General features: G+C 43.3%; 1 non-coding gene across 1 annotated transcript; it reads right to left on the minus strand.

Annotated features, from left to right (window-relative positions):
• Positions 1–554: 554 nt before the first annotated feature.
• LOC112059509 (U2 spliceosomal RNA) lies at positions 555–741 on the minus strand. Its single transcript, XR_002888826.2, has one exon. It is a non-coding gene; the product is annotated as a U2 spliceosomal RNA (small nuclear RNA).
• Between the last annotated feature and the right edge of the window lie 18,941 nt (positions 742–19,682).

The following is a 19,682-nucleotide window of genomic DNA, read 5'->3' on the forward strand; positions in this document are numbered from 1 at the left end:
CCTTTGCTGGCAACATTTGCAGTGCTGACTCACAGTCCTCAAGATCAAGCCCTTAGAAGAGAGAACTGTGACTGCAAATCAGAGGTCATCTAGTCCAACCCCCTGCATCCTTCCTAGGACTCGCAGTCCTCTTCTAAGGGCTTGATCTTGTATTACTGAAGTCAGTGGGAGTTTTACCACTTGTTTTGCTTGGATCTGGACTGGTTCCATACTGGAGCTCCTGGAACAGTCCTCTCTCCTCCATGTGATCTCATCCTGCTCCCTGCGTAACAACAGGAATATTTTCACAAGGGGAAAGGAATGGAACAATTCTCTCCTGTGGGGGGGTAACACCGCTGAGAGACAGTGACCCAAAGCCCCCACTTCCATAACGTGTGAGAACCAATCTTTTCAAAAATTTATGAAAGAGTAGAATAGAAATGAAAAAAGCAGCTGCTCAAGTAGGTAAACCCCCATCAGAAAAAAAAAAAACATACAAAACAGTCAAATGGTATGAGGACCGATAGAGCCCAAAAGATTTTTTCTATTTTTTGAACAACCATGTTCTCCCCGGAGGGAGGCGCACCACACCTGGAAGTACTGCAATACCAGGTTGATGCATGGAGTGGAAGGAGCAAGCTCCTATTCCATCTCCCTCTTCCAAAACTCTGTTTAATATAAAGTTCTCACAGCGAGAACATATCAGATATTAAACTGATAAGAACAGATTTAAATTTTATTAGAGAATATTTAGAAAAAAATAAACGATACAGAAAATTTGAAGTGTTAGTTATTGGTCATTGGGGGTAACATACAGAGTATAGGGGTATGTTGGTGTTTTGGGGCTGGGCAGCACACATAGTATATACAGACTGCAATATCCCCAATGAGGGATGCCATGTAAGATAATGGAGCTGCTGAGATGGGACTTGATTAATCAAGAGTTAAAGGAGGGTAGTGTAACTAATGCTGATCAACATGGATGTATGGCAAATGTCAAACTAATTTGATATCCTGCTTTGAGATTACAAGTTTGGTTAATAAATAGTGTTGATGTAATAGACTTCTGTAAGATCTTTGATATGGTACTGCATGATGTTTTGATTAAAAACTAAAAAGATATTAAATGGATTGAAAGCTGGCTACTCAATTGGTTTCAAACAATAACTGTAAACGTGGAATAGTCATCAAACAGGTGTGTTTCTAGTGGGGTCCTGTAGAGATCCGTTCTTGGCACTATGCTATTTAACGCTTTTATTAATGACGGGGGGAAGAAAACATAAAATCATTACTGATCAATTTTGCAAGTGACAAATTGAAGGTGTGGCATAATGAAGATAACAGGTCTCTGAGACAGAGTGATCTGGATTGCTCGGTAAGCTAGGCACAAGCAAACAATATGCATTTTAATATGGCTAAATGTGAATGTGTACCTCCAGGAACAAAGAACGTAGGCCAGACTTACTGGAAGATTTGGATGGTGATGTGGATGCTCAACTGCAAATGAGCACACTGTGATACTGACCAAAGGTCCTGACATTTCCTTAGGAGTAGAGAGGTTATATTACCTCTGTATTTGGCACTGTGTGACCACTGCTGGAATACTGCGGCCAGTTCTGGTATACACAGTTCAAGAAGGAATGTTGAGAAATTGGAGAGGGTTCAGAGAAGAGTAATAATGATTAAAGGATTAGAAAATCTGCCGTATAGCCAGCCTGCAGAGTGGTGATATTCTCAGGCTTACCATTGGAACAGTTTACCAAGGGCTGTAATGGATTCCCCAACCCTTAAATCTTTAAATCAAGATTGGATGTCTGTCTGCAAGAGATGATCTAGTTCATATGCAAGTCACTGGGCTCAGTGCAGGAATTGCGGCATGAAATTCTATGGCCTGTGTTACAAGGTTTGTGGCAGATCTATTAATAGCCCTTAAAGCCATTATGATCTGACCGCCTACGTATCAGCCATAAAATTATATTATATTTTATACTAGAACAAGTGGGGCCTGCAGGAGAAATAAAGATCATTTTTTTTCCAGACACACTCAATTCTAACTTCATGTAATATATGAGGACTTTTTTCTTTAAATTTTACATATGGCCTTCAAACACCATTCTCTGTTCTTAGTCTGTCTCCTCACGACAAGTTAGTGATTGTTGTAGTGTAGTTTTCTCAGTAGATAGTGAAATTATATTTAAGAAACCTTATGCGGGATTTCTGTGGTGCAGATACAGAGAAAGGAAAGCTGCTTCCCAGTGGAATATATCAGATGGTGCTTTGTGGATTTCTAAATTTCCACTGTCTACTTCTGCATCTCTTTTGAATAAAAAAAGAGATTGCAACTTGTGTGTTGAAATATCCCCTTCAGAGAAAATACCCCTAAGGTTGTATAACAACTATGTGTCAATTTCATACCCACATTTGTTTAATAGTTTGAACTTTATAAGAGACTGCTGTGTGACCTATACATAGAAATAAGCCAGCAAAGACCTGTCATCAGTATTGCACTTATTATAATTTGCCTATGGTGAAAGTCTAATTCTCTTGAGTTTGTGGAGAGCATGATAAATTGTCAGGGTAACACTTTAAAATAACAGGTTAATCACTGTTAATTCATTTTGTAATTGTAGTACTAAAATGCTAACCTCATCAGATATTAATAGGGATGCCAGAAGTACAGGTGTAGGAGATTTATTGCATTTCAACACTAATTAGCTGGACGATTGTTTCAAATGTTATCAGCATGTAGTATGTATCTAAAAAAACGGTAGAGACTTGTATTTGGCTGACCTAACTATTGCCCAGAGAAATCAGAGAGCTAAATCCCATTGCCTTAGAGAGAGCTCACTTCCTTTGCATGCTAGTCTTTGTTTAGCTGAAAGAAACCCACGCACCCACCCCCCAAACAAAGTAGCTTGATTACATGGCACCGATGTAAAGTGCTCTCTGGAGGAGGGTGAAAACTCTGAATGTAACTACTCCATCTGACTGACACCCAACCAAATGATCATTTGAGAAAAGCTGCTGCCTGTGTTGTTGTGTGCCAGCCTCCTTCCTTTCTTGAGTGTGTACCTCTCTCCTCCCGCCCACCTTACTGCTCATAACTGCCCTACAGCAAGGGATACCGAAAGGCAATTGAGCTGTTTCCTCCCACTAAAGTGCTGTCAGATTAACCCTTTATTAAAGCCCGGGTGGAACTGGTGTGTTAGCTCTGACACTATGGCTCTTGCTCTAATTCATGCTTTATGGCACTTTTGAGCAACCCACGTGCTGCCAACAAGGAGACTCATTGGTATCTGTTTTAATTAAAACCTTGTATTTAGCTGGAAATATGGCAGACAGTTTGTGCATGGGCGAGACAGGCTTCTTGCCATGTGAACCGAGAGAGCCGCATTGAGCAATGGGCCCAGCTTTCGTTTAAAAGGCCATGCTTCAGTCAGTCCCTGAGTTTCACAATCGCCGATTTCTCAAAGCCAGTTTTAGATCTGGGCAGGGCTTTAGACCAGAGCAGGGCTCAGAAATCTAAAGAGGAACATTGCCTGAAGAGCATCCTTAGGAGTCATGCCATGGATTTCAACATCTCCCATAAGGAAGTTCATTTTGGGTGAAATTCATCCCAGTGCAGAGGGCCTCCTGATCAGCATGTTGTGTCCCTTGTCTGCTTCGGCTGATCTACAAAGGAAGTGAGTCTACTACAACTCCCAGTTCTAGAGCCCGGCTCTTTAACTTGAGCTGTACAGGCCCATGCTTTTGGCGCTAGACAGCCCTCGTTCAATCCCTGGTGTCAGTCAAGGTAGCAGCTGCCAGCTCTGAACAATTTAAATCCCAAGTAATCTTTCAGAATAGAGCTGTAGTGGTGCATAGGCCCAGGGCTGGCCCTCTGCATGCTGGTGAATTTCACCCATAATGTGCAATTGCTCAATTAAAAGGTCAAATGTGCTGGGGAGCAGTGCAAGTCCTATTCTGTCTAGGCAGCAAGGCAGGTATCTGCAAAGGACCTTAAAGGAGTGAAGCTCCCAAATCCCATTGACTTTCAGTGAAAGTTGGGCGAGGACCCTAGCCTTATAGTGTTTTCATCCCTGTAGTATCTGGGTGTCTTTACCGTGATATCTGAGCCTGCACCCAGACTCTTCTGCTCATTGTGACTCTTGCTTCCTACTGCCTCAAAGAGGTCTTTTCTCTTTATTGGTTTCCATTAAAGGCACCTACTCATCAGAATAAATAATTCTAGAGAGTATCAGAGGGGTAGCCGTGTTAGTCTGAATCTGTAAAAAGCAACAGAGGGTCCTGTGGCACCTTTGAGACTAACAGAAGTACTGGGAGCATAAGCTTTCGTGGGTAAGAACCTCACTTGCATCTTGCATCTGAAGAAGTGAGGTTCTTACCCACGAAAGCTTATGCTCCCAGTACTTCTGTTAGTCTCAAAGGTGCCACAGGACCCTCTGTTGCTTAATTCTAGAGAACAGCACTACATAGCAGTACATACATATACATTGTGTTCCTGGCCTTTAAAGGAGATTCCCACCTGGCACCTTCTATGAACATGAGTTTATTTTTATCTATTAGCATTGGTATAACTGACTGTTCAGATACTATGTTTAGTTCTTTTTCAAGTAATGAATTCTCTAGGCAAAGCTTTTTTTGGTCTTGGATTACATCTTAATGTTACTGATCGCTGACATTTCCTTGGGTTATATTCTTAGCATGGCGATTGCAACAAACAAGTGGAAATTGTGGGATTATTGCACTTTTAAGGGTCAAATCCTGCTCTCGTGTTCTTCCATGGTAAAACTCAGATTCCTGTAGGTCCTGGGGTTGTCTTTAAGTGCATTTGTAAGTCTAAGACTTTGCCTCATGCCGTCTGGGCTCTGAGATGTGATGTTATCCCTGTCCAGCTTGTACTCCAATGTCTCTCTTGTGGTCCAAGTAAGCAAGGGATGTGCTCTGTGATCCATTTTAGAGGCAGCTTGATCAGTGGTTGGTGGCAGGATGAGTGTACCTGGCATTACTCAATAAGTGATGATCAAGAGTTACTTATGGGGGCTGACATGTTCAGCTTTCTTGGCTGGAAGGATGGAGGTAGCAAAGCAGGGCCTCAGGTGTGGGACAGGTAAGGCAGCAAGGCCCTATTTGCATTAGTAAAGTGACCCAGTGCTGAGAGTGGTTGTTAGCAATGGGTGCCCCATGGCCCTTTCTCAAGTGATGTTGAAAACAGTTGAGCTGCTAGTGCAGGTGGGACAAAACCATTTCAGCACCTTACAGAAAGCATGAGGGGGATACCATGTTACCCCAGGTCTCAGCCACACTTCCTATAACCACACTGGAAATGGATTCCTGGCCATTCTGGCAGCAAAACTATTTTTATCACCCCTTCAGGGAGCAGCACTGAGCCCTGATGGACCAAGATTTCTACAAAGCTCCTGGAAGGGTGCAGAGAGCTAGCCTGAGTTCAACAGCACTTTTAAGTGAGGTCTTGGGCATTGTTGACAACCGTTGTCAGCCTCTGGTAATTCCCTTGGTGTCTGTGAGGCCTGCTCTGAGTGTTTTTACATGTGCAAGGGGTAGTGAGGACTCAGCACAATAGGATATAGAAGCCAGCAAGCAGCTATAAAGATAACTTCTATTTGGAAAGGTAAGTGTGGGCTTCTAACAAATGTCTAATATTGGCTTAATTAGAGTCCCATTGAAGTCAATGGGAGATTTACCATTCAGCAAAACTTCTGTTGGAGCAAAATAAACTATCCAATTCTTAATGTTCGTATATCATCTTGTCTTAGATGGCCTTTTAGGTTCTCTTTCTGTGTGACCTGGTGGAGACTGCACCTAAGCTATTCAATACAGCGTGGGGCACCTCAATCCCTAAAAGAAATTTGAGCAGACTGTCCTAAATGATTAAGGGGCTGCAGAGAATGACTCATGAACAAATGTTTAAAGAACCTAAGATGTATGGCTTGAGTAAACCATAGCTGATGGGGTGAGTGTAGGGGAATACATTTATTTGTACATCCCTAAAGGGGATTAACTAGGAGAATTGGGGTGAAATGGAGTAAAGAAAAGGCCAAGCTCACTAGCAGGAAATATTTCCTCACAATAAGGTTTTATTAGACTCTGCAATTGTCTTTCATGGGAAATGGTAGAAGTTCCATTGCTTGAGGCATTTGACTGCACAGAGCACTGGAAAATATACAGCAAGGAGCAATCCTGTACTGACATGAAGGGACAAGATGATCTAAAAAGGCCTTTCAATGTTTCCTTTATACGATTTGTTGCTTTAATTATACAAGTTGATTCCTTTCCCCATCCAAATTGTTTTTTTCTTGTTGCCTGTAAAATTATAGACTCATAGACTGATAGACTCTAAGGTCAGAAGGGACCATTATGATCATCTAGTCTAACCTCCCGCATGGTGCAGGCCACAAAACCTGACCCACCCACTCCTGGAAGAATTCTCTCCCTTGACTTAGCTGTTGAACTCCCAAATCATTATTTAAAGACTTCTAGTCGCTCAGAATCCTCCAGCAAGCGACCCCTGCCCCATGCTGCGGAGGAAGGTGAAAAACCTCCAGGGTCTCTGCCAATCTACCCTGGAGGAAAATTCCTTTCCGACCCCAAATATGGCGATCAGCTGATCCCCGAGCATTGCGGGCAAGATTCTCTAGCCAGACCTTCTGGAAAAGTTCTCTGTGGTAACTTTTAATATCCCATCATTGACCATTGTTATCGACCTATTGACTAAAATCACTGTATCCCATCAAACCATCCCCTCCATAAACTTATCAAGCTTGATCTTAAAGCCAGAGAGGTCTTTCGCCCCCACTGTTTCCCTCGGAAGGCTGTTAAACAGAATCATAGAAATGTGGGGCTGGAAAGGACCTCAAGTGTCATCTAGTCCTTCTTCCAGTGCTGAGGCAGGACCAAGTATACCTAGCCCATCCCTGACAGGTGTTTGGCTAATCTGTTCTAAAAACCTTAAAGGATGGTCCAAAACTTCCCTTGGCAACCTATTCTAGCGCTTAACTATCCTTAGAGTTAGAAAGATTTTCGTAATGTAATGCCAACATCCCTGGAACCTCTTGATCTTAATGCATGAGTCTCTACTGTCTGAGCTAAAAGATATGCTTCTCTAGCTGGCATTGCCACCACTAGAGGGGGACAGAGTGCCACACTGAGCAGGCGTGGCTTACATACTGCCCCTGGGAGGGGCAGTGTGTCCTGAACTTCAGAGACTTTCCAGTTGAATTCCTCATATGGACCACCACTTGTAACACCCATGTCCCTAACATCCCCTCTGTTAGTCAGCATGGATAGAGGACAGGTCCTAGAGTTGTGTGAAGGGGATAAAGTAGATCCACAATAGGCTGTGGTCGTGGGAAGCTTTAGCAAGAGTATCTCCAGAGCAAATATTGTACAGGCCTTGGGAAAGGTCACCTTCCTTGGCAAAACCTATTGAGAGGAAGAACAGAGATGGGATGCCTTCTGTTCTGGGTCCATGAGGTTTGATGTGCAGATGGCACCCAGAGAAATAATTGGGGATGAAATGGACTCTACAAACTGTAGGCACTATGCCCATTATGCCTCCTATACCCTCAGATGAGACATCTGATTTTCAAAGAGAAATTCAACATTTGCTCCAGAGAATGGGAAAGAAGGAAAACAATTTGAGGGCAGTGTATAGTCCTCCTGCCCCATCTTCTCCCACTGACAGAAGATTCATTCCTGAAGGCCTTTACCCAGGCCATGGGACAAGTGGCAGGCCTGGAAACTGGAACTAGCAGCCATCAGAGACTAAGAACCTTTTCAGGGCTAAAACCTACCCCCTGCACAGAAGAAAGAATTTGAAGCCTGGTTGTTCAGATGGAACAGGACTGTACCTGCTCCAAAAGGGAAAAACAAAAGAGCCTAGTGGAAATTCCACAAAGACCTGCTGCTGAATCTATCTGGTCACTCTGGGTCAGTCAGGCCAGCTCTAGCATTTTTGCTGCCCCAAGCACCCAAAAAAAAAAAAAAAAAAAAGCTGCGATCGGCAGCAGCTCTACCGCCGCTTCTTTCTACAGCGGCAATTCAGCGGCAGGTCCTTCGCTCGGAGAGGGAGTGACAGCCCTGCCGCCGAATTGCCGCCTAACGGCCGGACGTGCTGCCCCCCTCTTCATTGGCCACCCCAGGCACCTGTTTGCTACGCTGGTGCCTGGAGCTGGCCCTGGGGTCAGTAACCCAGAGGCAATTATGGCTGAATACCTCTCAGCTTTGAAAGGCATGGTTAGAAGCACTGAAAGTGGACAGGATGGTATATTAAAATTGCTGCCCACCCATCAGGAGCCAGGAGAGAAACAATCGCGGTATCTGGCATGGATGGAATGACTCCAACAGAGAGTCCACTATGAGAAGAGAGTTGCAAGGAGTGATTTGGATCACCTCAGACTGGAGCAAGTGTTAAAGGGTGTTAGACATGCTTTATTCATGCTGCTCCAGTTGCATATAGAGGACAGAGAGGGGAATCCCCTGTCTTTCGCTACACTGACGAGAGAGATCAGGGAGAGGGAAACTCAGGACTCTAGTTTCAGTCCCTCGGAAAAGCTTATCTCTAGAGTGTACTTTGGAAGCCACTCAGTGTAACACCTCTCCTGAAAGTAACCATATGATGAAACAGATAGCTGAGTTGCAAGAGAAAGTAGCAGTACTGACAGTGAAAGAGCACTCAGGAGTGTCTCCCCCAACAAATGACAAGAGGTGGAGTATCTCGACTCCCAGACAAATGCGAGATGGAGAGCTATACCAGAGAGACGGGGGTCAAGAAAATGATAGGGCCTGGCGGAACCCCTGCCTCTTGGAGCCCACATTTCTGTTGTTAGTGTGAAGAAGATAGCGGCACTGCCTATGAGGATGTTCCAATCCTGTAAGCTCTGGGAGAGCTGAGGAACAATTTGTGTCCCTCTGTCAATAAGATAGTGGGAAATGTTGGAGGGGCCAGGTAAGGGAGCACCCTGGGTCCCGTAACCATAAAGATGTGAAGGCTGAGTCTTTGCCTCCAACTGTGTCTGGCTTGCCTGTAGAAGTGGCTGGACCAAAGTCTGAGGTTGGAGTGGCTATTGAGGGAAGAGAGTGTACAGTGGTCCTAGATAGTGGCACTCAGGTCACTATAATCTTTGAACCCTTTTCATGGCAACATCTGCCCCATCTGCCCCTGCAACCTCTAACTGGGTTGGCTGTATGGGGGTTAGGAGATGAACAGTACCCATAACTGAGATGTGCTAGTGAAATTAAAATCCCAAAGGATGTGGTTGGAATTAAGAAAGAGAGACACTTGCTTTGGTCCATCCACTTGGTATCCAAACCAGGTGCCTTGAATTGTAGGAACAAATGCAGCCATGTTTGGAGATTTGGCTCAGCTATGCAAAACCTTTGCTGGACCTAAATGCGCACACAGCCTGAATATCCATGCACTATGTTCAGAAGCATATCAAGCTAAAGAAGGAGAGTGAGACCAGTGTGGACTTGAGGATTGGTGGGAACAATCAAACTAAGATATAGGCCTCCAGTTACTATTTCTGCTAGGACAACCCATGGAGTGGATGAAATTGCTCAAGTGGATCAGAAGGCCACCAATTAGTTAATCCTGGTTGAAGCCCCAGATACAGATACACTGCTGGGTGGATTGATGGTGAAGAAGGTATAGCCAAAACCTCATCTCGTACAAAAGTGTCAATAAAGCTGCTGGTGGCTAATGAAACTGAGCAGCCAATCACTATCCCTCGGGGAACTGTTAGTACAGATATACTTGGCTGCAACTGTGGCCCATACTGCCCCCAGCAGGAAGTTTACACCCATACAAGTTGAACTTTGGGAACTCCCCAATTCTTCTAGTGCGGAAAGAGAGATAGAAATGAAAACTAGTGCAATGAGCCCAAGTGTTCTCTGCTTGCGAGTGGGATGTGGGTTGTGGCAAGGGATTTGAACACCACATTTGGCTGAATGATAGGCCTTTCCATGAAAGATCGAGGAGGCTAGAAGATGTCGAAGATGTTTGGAAACATATCCAGGAGTTGAAGACCACAGGAATCAAGCTCTGGAAGTTCTTACGCCTCCCCAATTGTTGTGGCCAGAAAAAAGAATGGAGATGTATGCAAGTGCATATATTATCATACTTTGAACAGGTGTACAATCCCTGACCAATACCACCCCAAAAGTGGATGAAGCCTTAGATTGCCTAACAAAAAGCTGTTGGTTTTTCTATTTTGGATCTGAGAAGCAGATACCCATGGGACCAGTTGATATGACGAAGGCAGCCTTCATCTGTCTGCTCGGATTCTACAAATTTCTGAGACTGCCCCAGGGAATATCTGGGGCCCTGGTCACATTCCAGAGATTAATGGAGCAGACCGTTGCATGAATCTTCTGGCCGTTCTGGTGTATCCGGATGACTTAATAGTGTTTGGTCGCACTTTGGAAGAGCATGAAGAACACTTGTTGAAAGTGTTGGATAGCCCACACTCCCCTCAGGCAGAGCTGGCCTCTTCTCATCCCATTGACTTCACCTGGAGTTGTAAGTGCTCAGCACTTCTGATCATCCCCCAGACTCCTGATGGAGACTTCAGGTAAAGTTTAAATGTAGGAGTGACAGTGATTAATTCATGGTTTTCAGCTGCACAATGAAAGTTGTGACCCTCTAGCAGAAGAGACATGAAAGTAGCAGGAAAGTTATACACTAAAAAAGGTTAACACACAAATTTAATTAAAAAATCAAGCTGTGTTAATAGGTTTTAAGAGTCTAAAAGGAGGGAGGATTAATTTAGGTCTCTGTTAATTCTAGAGTATGACAATGTGGCAGAATTATAATCAGAAAATGCTCAGGTTTACATCCGGTAGCAATTTTGGTCAACATCTAGGCACTTGTCTAGTGCATGCTTCCCTGCCACTAAAAGGACACACACACACACAACCCAATTGAAGCAACAGGCAGTGAGATAAGTACAACGCCATTACTCATATTGGAATGTGACTAGTATACTTGAAATCATGTAACAATACCAGCACATAGGACTTGAAGTCAGAACTTTTGGCCTCCCAGCACAGATTTCTGCCAGCTAAGCTGAAGACCATTAGGTGGTAGTGGGCTGTTATCCTCGAGCAGACTGGCTAGTAGAGAGGGGTGTGGCTGGCACATGCTTTGCTAATGCGTTACATCAGTGCCCATGTTCTAGTGAAAAGTGCTGTGCTATCTTTAATGACCATGAGTGGTCAGGGCTCCTCAAGGCCAACATCTCATTATACAAATGGCACCTTCAGCAGCATGCTGCCCCATCAGAAAGGCTGCCTGCCACTGGGTCATCAGTATTGGTATCTGGGATTTTCCTTGGAAGTCTGGCATCCAAATATCAACTCAGCCCTAGCCTGCTTAGCTAACGGCCGCAGCAATCGGAATGAAGTATTGTTGCAGGCATGGAGGCTACACAAGATTTTGTTGGGAGCTGGGCAACTGCTTCTAAAGCATTAAACCCAAAGTGGAAGGCAGGCAAGGGTTCTTTTGACTCCAGAACAAAGGACGTCCGAGTAGACTCGCAGCTCGGAATTCAAGATTTCTTATGACTTCTGTGCTGTTCCTGTCCTTCACGCACCCTGCAAATGTTGAAAAGATGAGCAAATGCGGTATCCAGAGTAACAGGCAGGACACGTCGTATCACAAAGCCGACACCCCGTTCTGCTCGGCAGCCTCCATTGAAGAAAGGTGCAGCACTCGAATACCTGAAGTGTTGCTGCTCAGGGTTTAAGATAGGCAGAGCTGCATGGCAGCTTGTGCATCCTCTTCCCTGCTTGGTGCCAGCTAGCAGTGTTACTCCCTCACTTTCAAGGGCAATAAATCAATTCATGCTCCCACTTTAACCAGGAAAATTAAAAAAAGCTTTCCCCTTAATTCCTTATGTTGTTTTTCACCCGGGCAAGTGGAAAGATAATGGGAGCTATGCAAAGTCGTGATGTCTGAGCACAGGATTAGGTAAATACCCTTTTAATGCAGAAGTGTAACTCTGACTTTGTTTTCACGCTGTGTGGCTGCAGGACCATGTTTTTAAAAGTAGTGCAGTCGGTGAACTGTGCAAAATATACCTACTAGGCACCACATATGTATAAGCAAACAAGTTGTTTGCACATAGAGTGGGCGGGGTGTTGCAAGAGCACGTGACTGTGTGCTCAGCCAGCTGGCCTGCACATGCAAATCAGGTGATTGCCTGTGCAATTGTGACAGCTGCCCTCTTGGCCAAGCGCAGTGGGACATTGAGCCAGGGACCTTAAGAGCTAAACACATGAGCTATTACAGCTTGAGCTAAAGAGCCAAACTCTGTAGCTGAGGGCTGTAACAACTCCTATCCTCTGTGGATTGGGCACAGAGAGGGGGACACGCTACAGGTTTCATACATTCAGTTGCAGGGTTTTGTGGAGACAACAAGGCCTGCACTTTGCATAACTCACTTGTGCACAGAGCGCTCACAATGTGGCCAAGGTATTCAAAGAGCATTTTACTGAACATACACAGGAAGGGGGTGGAAATATGTTATGCAGTTGGATTATAATTTTTAAAAATCTGTTTTAAATATTAAAATGATTGAACCAATGAATGAATAAGCCAATGAATCACCCCCACCAGCTCTCACAAACCCTGTAACGACATCAGGCTCCGTCTCAGAAAATGATTTTCTGCCAGATAATTCTGACGCTAAATAAAGTCCTAGAGCTGCCTGGCTGTGATCTTTAGTTACAGAGAGAGGATGAGGAGTTGTCAAAGCTGAGCTGGGATGTTGGAATCTGATGGGGGAGATGATCATGAAGCCATCTGATCCTTCTATCTCCCGAGTATACAAAGAGTACAGTTGATACCAATATAAACCCTCCTAACTTTACCCAATATAGTATTTTTGGTGGTTCTTTATTTGATTACTCCATTTACAGAATGGCCTAGACCATGTGAAGACTGGTCAATGTACAGCCCACTTCATCGGATGCATAGAGTGGAACATATAGTAAGGAGATTATATATATATATATACACACACACACACACACATACAGAGAACATGAAAAGGTGGGAGTTGTCCTACCAACTGTAAGTAGGTTTTCATGTTCTCTGTATGTGTATATATATCTCCTTACTATATGTTCCACTTTATGCATCTGATGAAGTGGGCTGTAGCCCATGAAAGCTTATGCTCAAATAAATTTGTTAGTCTCTAAGATGCCACAAGTACTCCAGTTCTTTTTGCAGATACAGACTAACATGGTTGCTACTCTGAAACATTTTAGCCAGGAAGTTGAGCAATGCAAAACAAATTTAATAGGGCTGTTTGTGCCTCAGTTTCTCAGGATGTTCAATGGAGATGATAATACAGAGATGCTGTGATAATCAGTATGTACAGCCCTTTCAAAATCTAAAGCACTGTTTAAATGCTAAGTACATGGCACGTGTGCCACCTTTGTCAAAATGGAGGCACTGGCTACAACTGGAATGCTGGGTATGTGTGCTATCCTTGATACTTTTGAAAGCATTTCACAAAGATGCAGTAACTCATCCTTTTGCTGTTCCTCTCTGAAAGGAGTTGCTTAGGTATGTACCCACGCTATTCCTGCTCAATCCCCTGTTGCCTAAGACCCTGGTTTTGCGATTGACTAGGTGCATCTGCTTTCCCTGGCCTCTGCAACAGACTTGCAAAATCTCGCATTGCTTCTCTGGTCCTGTGGAGACTTGATATAAGTGTCGTCATTTGCTTTATACAACTGGCATGAATTGACATTTTTGTTGGCAGTCTCTGCAGAAAGGCCAAGGACTGAATAGGCCGTGGAGACTGAATACCTATACATTCTGATCGCTACAAAAGGCTTCTCCAATATGGGGCTGAGGCAAGTCATTGGGAGGAAAACTCGTGCTGCCGTTGTCTGCCATGTAACTATTCTGTAAATAAACAGAGGACTTCTTTCCCAGGGCTGGCAATCCAGCATCTTTTACAAGCATTAGACTCAGTTAAAAGAACAAAATCCAACCCTATTAGAGTATGTTATCAGACTATATAACAACAGTATAGTTTGCCCAAAGTCTCCATTTATCAGATTAGGTATTACAGACACATCAACAGGCTGCAACAACCTCTCAGTGACCTTAGAGGAAAAACAGCAGGTCCACAGGAACAGACCTGACTTCAGTCCCATAATAACACATTGATTGGAGACTTTATGTTTACCCAAATTAACCACCCAGCAGCCAGCGCCATACACAAGGACTCTGAGGCAACTTTGACCTTTAACCTTTTGCAGGTTTATTACAACATGCTATATAGGACCTCTCACACCTTAGGAACTTTCTACTAGACTGTGGTGGGGTCGATTTCTGATGCATGTGGTGGAATTGTATGAAAATTAAATTTCTTTTGGCAGCAAGTCAAACTAACGTTGTGACTGACACAACTGTAGTTGTAATTGCAATGCCCAGAGTGTGCCAGATGCTCTACACAAATACTGGAAGACACAGTCCCTGCCCCTAAGTACTTACAGTCTAATAAATCCTAAATATTTTCCTTTTTTCTGGCCTATATGTGGTAATCTCTCATGCACTTGTATTTGGCTCAACCTAGGACCCAATCCAATTCCAACTGAAATCAATGGGAGTCTATTGATGCTAGTGGGAGCTGAATCAGGACTGTAGCGATCCATGTTTCTAACGCAGCCTGCTAGAGCATACTGGATTATTCTGATAGGATTTGGAAGATTCTTACAAGTAGGGATTCCTTTTCCATTTATATTCAGGAGCCAGATCCGACTCCCAGTAAAGTCACCAGAAGAACTCGAATTGACTTCTGTGGGAATTGGGCCTGGCCGTAGACCCTCTTTGAACAGCATCTAAGTGAACAGGTAAACTTTTAAATCTGGCTGAATTTGACCCTTTTGGGATCGTTATGGAAGCTGTGAATGTTCTGATCACTATTCTGTCTTTATGACAATGAATGCTCACCTTATGATTTGCATGTCCTAGTTAATGATGGTGGATTACTGAGTCCATTCTGTCACTGAGAGGCTTTTTAATTTCCCTCTTTTTTCTTTAACTTCTTATAGTGTGTCCCATCCTTTACGCTTTATTATTGCCATTTTTCATGTAACATTGGATCGTAATTTCCACCCAACTGTTTACATTCTAAAAATATAATCACAGAGCAAAGGGCTGATTTTTGACAGGTCTTAGTCATTGGATACACTGGAATATGGACATGACCCATATGGGTGTTTGGTTGAGCAATGAGGAGTTGTGACGGTATCGGATTAAAATATGACCATGCAAATCATTGTTGCTACCACTGTTATATAATTGCAACAGATCTTGTACAAAGTATGTCAAGTAAGGCGTCTATGGAAAAGTTGTGATTTGCTGAATATGATTATGCTATTTGTATGCATGTATCATTGTTGTATTTGAAGTTATAAGAATTGGCTCTATACCTGTATTTCAAATATATTTGCTCCTGAGGTAACGTCCACGAGGTATTTAGCCTGCACATCTTGAAGGAACTATTCGAGTTAAGTGGCCCATCAAGGAACAGTTAACTCACAATGGACCATGGAAGATGCCCATCCAGGCCTGATGGACTTTTATATGAACAACTAGAGTGTGAGTAATGGCTTCTGCTATGACTAAGCGAAATCATGCATGGGCATGTGTCTTGCCCATGTGACTCCAAACACCATCTTGTCACCTGTAATTTTCCACAGTGAGAACAATGGGTTTCTCTTCATCTGAGAGAAGTTATAAAAGGCCTTAGAAACATCTCAATTTTGCCTCTTTCTTGCTCAAACCTCTGGACTATGAACGTATACTAATGGGAACATTCTAACCAAGGGACTGAGAACCTTCCAATGATTTGGAAGCAACCAGAGACTTACGAAGCCAGCAGTTTATTCCATCGCTGCTACAAGCCTGATCCAAGAACTGTGCATTTATTGTATGTATTTGATTCTTTTAACCAATTTTAACTCTCACCTTTCTTTCTTTTTATAAATAAACCTTCAGATTTTAGATACTAAAGGATTGGCAACAGCGTGATTATTGGATAAGATCTGAGTTATATATTGACCTGGGTGTGTGGCTGGCCCTTTGGGATCAGAAAAATCTCTTATTGGATGAAACTGGTTTTAAAGAACCACTCATCTTTAAGTCTAGTGTTTTTGGTGGTGATACAAGGACTGAAATACCTAAGGAAACTGCTTTTCTGACTTCTTGTTAGCCAGTGTGGTAAAACAGAAGTTTACTTTTGTTGCTGGTTTATCTTATGGGAGAATAACCACCAGTTTTGGGGTGTATCTGCCCTATTTCTCAGCGGTTTGTCCTGAATTTGGTATTCTCAGATGTGACCCACAGAGGCACCGTTACAGTGGTGTAGTCAGCAGGATCCACAGAATCAAGTCAGTTAAGCTTTGGATCAGAACCCCACACTATTCAAAATTTGAATTTTGATATTGAGAGTTTTAAATGTTAAAGATCAGTGACCATTAGCCAGAAGGCCTCAGCAGAAGCCATCAAATTGCAAGCCCTGAGAGAGAGCCTGTGTCTTGAACATGAACAAAGACAGGCAGAACTTTGACTGCAAGAGAAGCCAGCCTTGGCCCAGCTGGAAAAAGAAGCTGAAGAGAGAGCCAAGCAAGCTGAAGAGAGAGCCAAGCAGCTTAGAGGAGGCAAATGGAAGTGCTGCAAGCTAAGACAGAAGTGGATAAACTTAAGCTCCAAATCAAAAAAGCAATGGAAGAACAGCAGAATCTGTATCATCTTGGAAGTCCAGTTTATAACAATGTTGGTATGTTGTATGACTCTAAGAAGTCGTCTGTGTTTAACCAATTTTGCTATGACGAGGGAAAAGGTGTCTTTAACCTGGGGAAGGTGGAAAATAGCTGTTTGTGCTAAAAAGCTGTTTGTGAATGAAGTTTCTGAATATCTGTCTAATATCTCAGAAGTGAATCTGGAATTAGATCAAGCATAGAGAGAACGCATTGATCAGGACAATGTTTCTCTAGAGCAGATTAAAGTTGAATTAAAGTCATGTTAAAGTCATAATTGAGGACGAAAAGGGTAGATTTTTTGTGAGTGATGGATTATTGGCACGTGAAGCTTGTGATAGTAAGCCTGAAGAAGGTAGAAGTGATTTGCTTAAAGTAGCTCAGTACAATGTGGAGAATGGCAGTTTATCTGTTGGGAGTGGCAACTTGCCTGGTAAGGAAGCTGTCCCATTTTCCAAGTATATGTCTGAAATCAGCCATCGGTGCTGGGACAGAGGAAAGGATATCTCCAATTTTTGCCTGTTAAAAATAGCAGTGTCTGCTGCAAAAGGGCGTGTCTCGAGTTTTATGTCCGTGGAGCAGACAGAAAGTGCTTCTCAGCTTATGCTACTTGAGAATTTGTCAGTTGCCCAAGTTGGTTCTGGATTTAACTAAAACCCAGGAAGGAAATGTTCCTAAGTTTGTGTCTGCTAGGGATAATTCTCATGATAGTGTTTTGCAAGCAGTTTGCTGTAACTGAAGGGTGTGGAAATGATTTGATTTAAGGTAGTTTCAGTTCCTAACTGCCAGAGTCTTTCAGATGTATATGGATCCACTGACCCAGCTTTCTCAAAACTACGATACCCACACAAGGAAATAAAGAAACAAATCAACAGAGCCAGACGTGTACCCAGAAACCTCCTGCTACAAGACAGGCCCAAAAAAGAAACCAACAGAACTCCACTGGCCATCACCTACAGTCCTCAGCTTAAACCTCTCCAACGCATCATCAGTGATCTACAACCCATCCTGGACAATGATCCCTCACTTTCACAGACCTTGGGAGGCAGACCAGTCCTCGCCCACAGACAACCCGCCAACCTTAAGCATATTCTCACCAGCAACCACGCACCGCACCATAACAACTCTAACTCAGGAACCAACCCATGCAACAAACCTAGATGCCAACTCTGCCCACATATCTACACCAGCAACACCATCACAGGACCTAACCAGATCAGCTACAACATCACCGGCTCATTCACCTGCATGTCCACCAATGTTATATATGCCATCATGTGCCAGCAATGCCCCTCTGCTATGTACATTGGCCAAACTGGACAGTCACTACGCAAGAGGATAAATGGACACAAGTCAGATATCAGGAATGGCAATATACAAAAACCTGTAGGAGAACACTTCAACCTCCCTGGCCACACAACAGCAGATGTAAAGGTAGCCATCTTACAGCAAAAAAAAAAGTCAGGACCAGACTCCAAAGAGAAACTGCTGAGCTCCAGTTCATTTGCAAATTTGACACCATCAAATCAGGATTAAACAAAGACTGTGAATAGCTATCCAACTACAGAAGCAGTTTCTCCTCCCTTGGTGTTCACACCTCAACTGCTAGCAGAGCACCTCACTCTCCCTGATTGAACTAACCTCATTATCTCCATACTGATTTATACCTGCCTCTGGAAATTTCCATTACTTGCATCTGAAGAAGTGAGGTTCTTACCCACGAAAGCTTATGCTTCCAATACTTCTGTTAGTCTTAAAGGTGCCACAGGACTCTCTGTTGCTTTTTACAGATTCAGACTAACACGGCTACCCCTCTGATAGTTGACCCAGCTTTGAGGTTTCATATGGAATGAAAATTGTCAGGGAATTTGAACAGCTCTATGATGACCAAGTGCCTATGCTTGACCAGTGTTTTGGGGAGGCAATGTTGTTGGGACATGAATGTTTCCATGTTGACTCTTTAAGTAAACAGTTTGTGTCTCAGGTTCAGAGGGAAGACTGTGCAGCTCAATCTACAGAACAGGACAGTTGTACAGTTGATCTCTCGAGAATACGGGGGATGGCATGCAAACTCATCTCTAGACACTTTGGATATGTCTTGTTGTCTCTTAGTGGACTTGACATCTGATTCCCTGTGGAAGCAGAGGGAGGTAATGGAAGGACAAAAGAATCTTAAGTCTAACATGCTAGTGAAAATGGGTGGTATCTCTTTAAGACAGAATCCAGCCTTGAAATTGGTAATGGTTAAGAATCTGAAAACTAGTAAACAAGCTAGTGTCTGTGTTGATGCAAAATACCTAACTGGGGGTGAGGGGAGGAGAGAAAGACTTGCCCATAGCTCTTAGCTGAAAGGACACACCTAACCAGCCAATGAATTCTGTTAAGCAAGAGAGCACAGGATTTGACCCTACAGGACAGGGAGGAAAGGAAAAACTTAATCCTGCAAATGGAAGCCACAGGTTAACCCTAAAGTGCCAAAACTCCAAGAGTATTGAGCCAAAGGCATGGCATAACAAAAATGCTTGTAAATGTACACTTGTAAAAGATTTGATGTTAATATTAATCCTAATGTTAACTTTTGTGACTAATGTGTTGCTGATACCAAACACTGTAAAAATGTACAATGTGCATGATCTTTTGGAAAAACTCTTGAACACGTTGGGAGTGATACATAAGAACTCGCTATGTGCTAGAAGCCTTTATGTTAAAAGGCCTCATAATACTGATGTTTCACAGTTAGAGCCTGTAACCAGCCTTGAAACTGTACACAGGGGAAAAGACATTACACACCTAATATGCTGTATGAGAAGGGAAACTGAGGCACACCGCCATATTGCTTTCATGGCTAAATGTCAAAGTACCGACACTATGGATAACATTAATATCTACATTGACTTGATGTT

The sequence above is a fragment of the Chrysemys picta genome, chromosome 4 (genome assembly GCF_011386835.1).
Source record: "Chrysemys picta bellii isolate R12L10 chromosome 4, ASM1138683v2, whole genome shotgun sequence".
Classification (NCBI taxonomy): domain Eukaryota; kingdom Metazoa; phylum Chordata; order Testudines; family Emydidae; genus Chrysemys; species Chrysemys picta.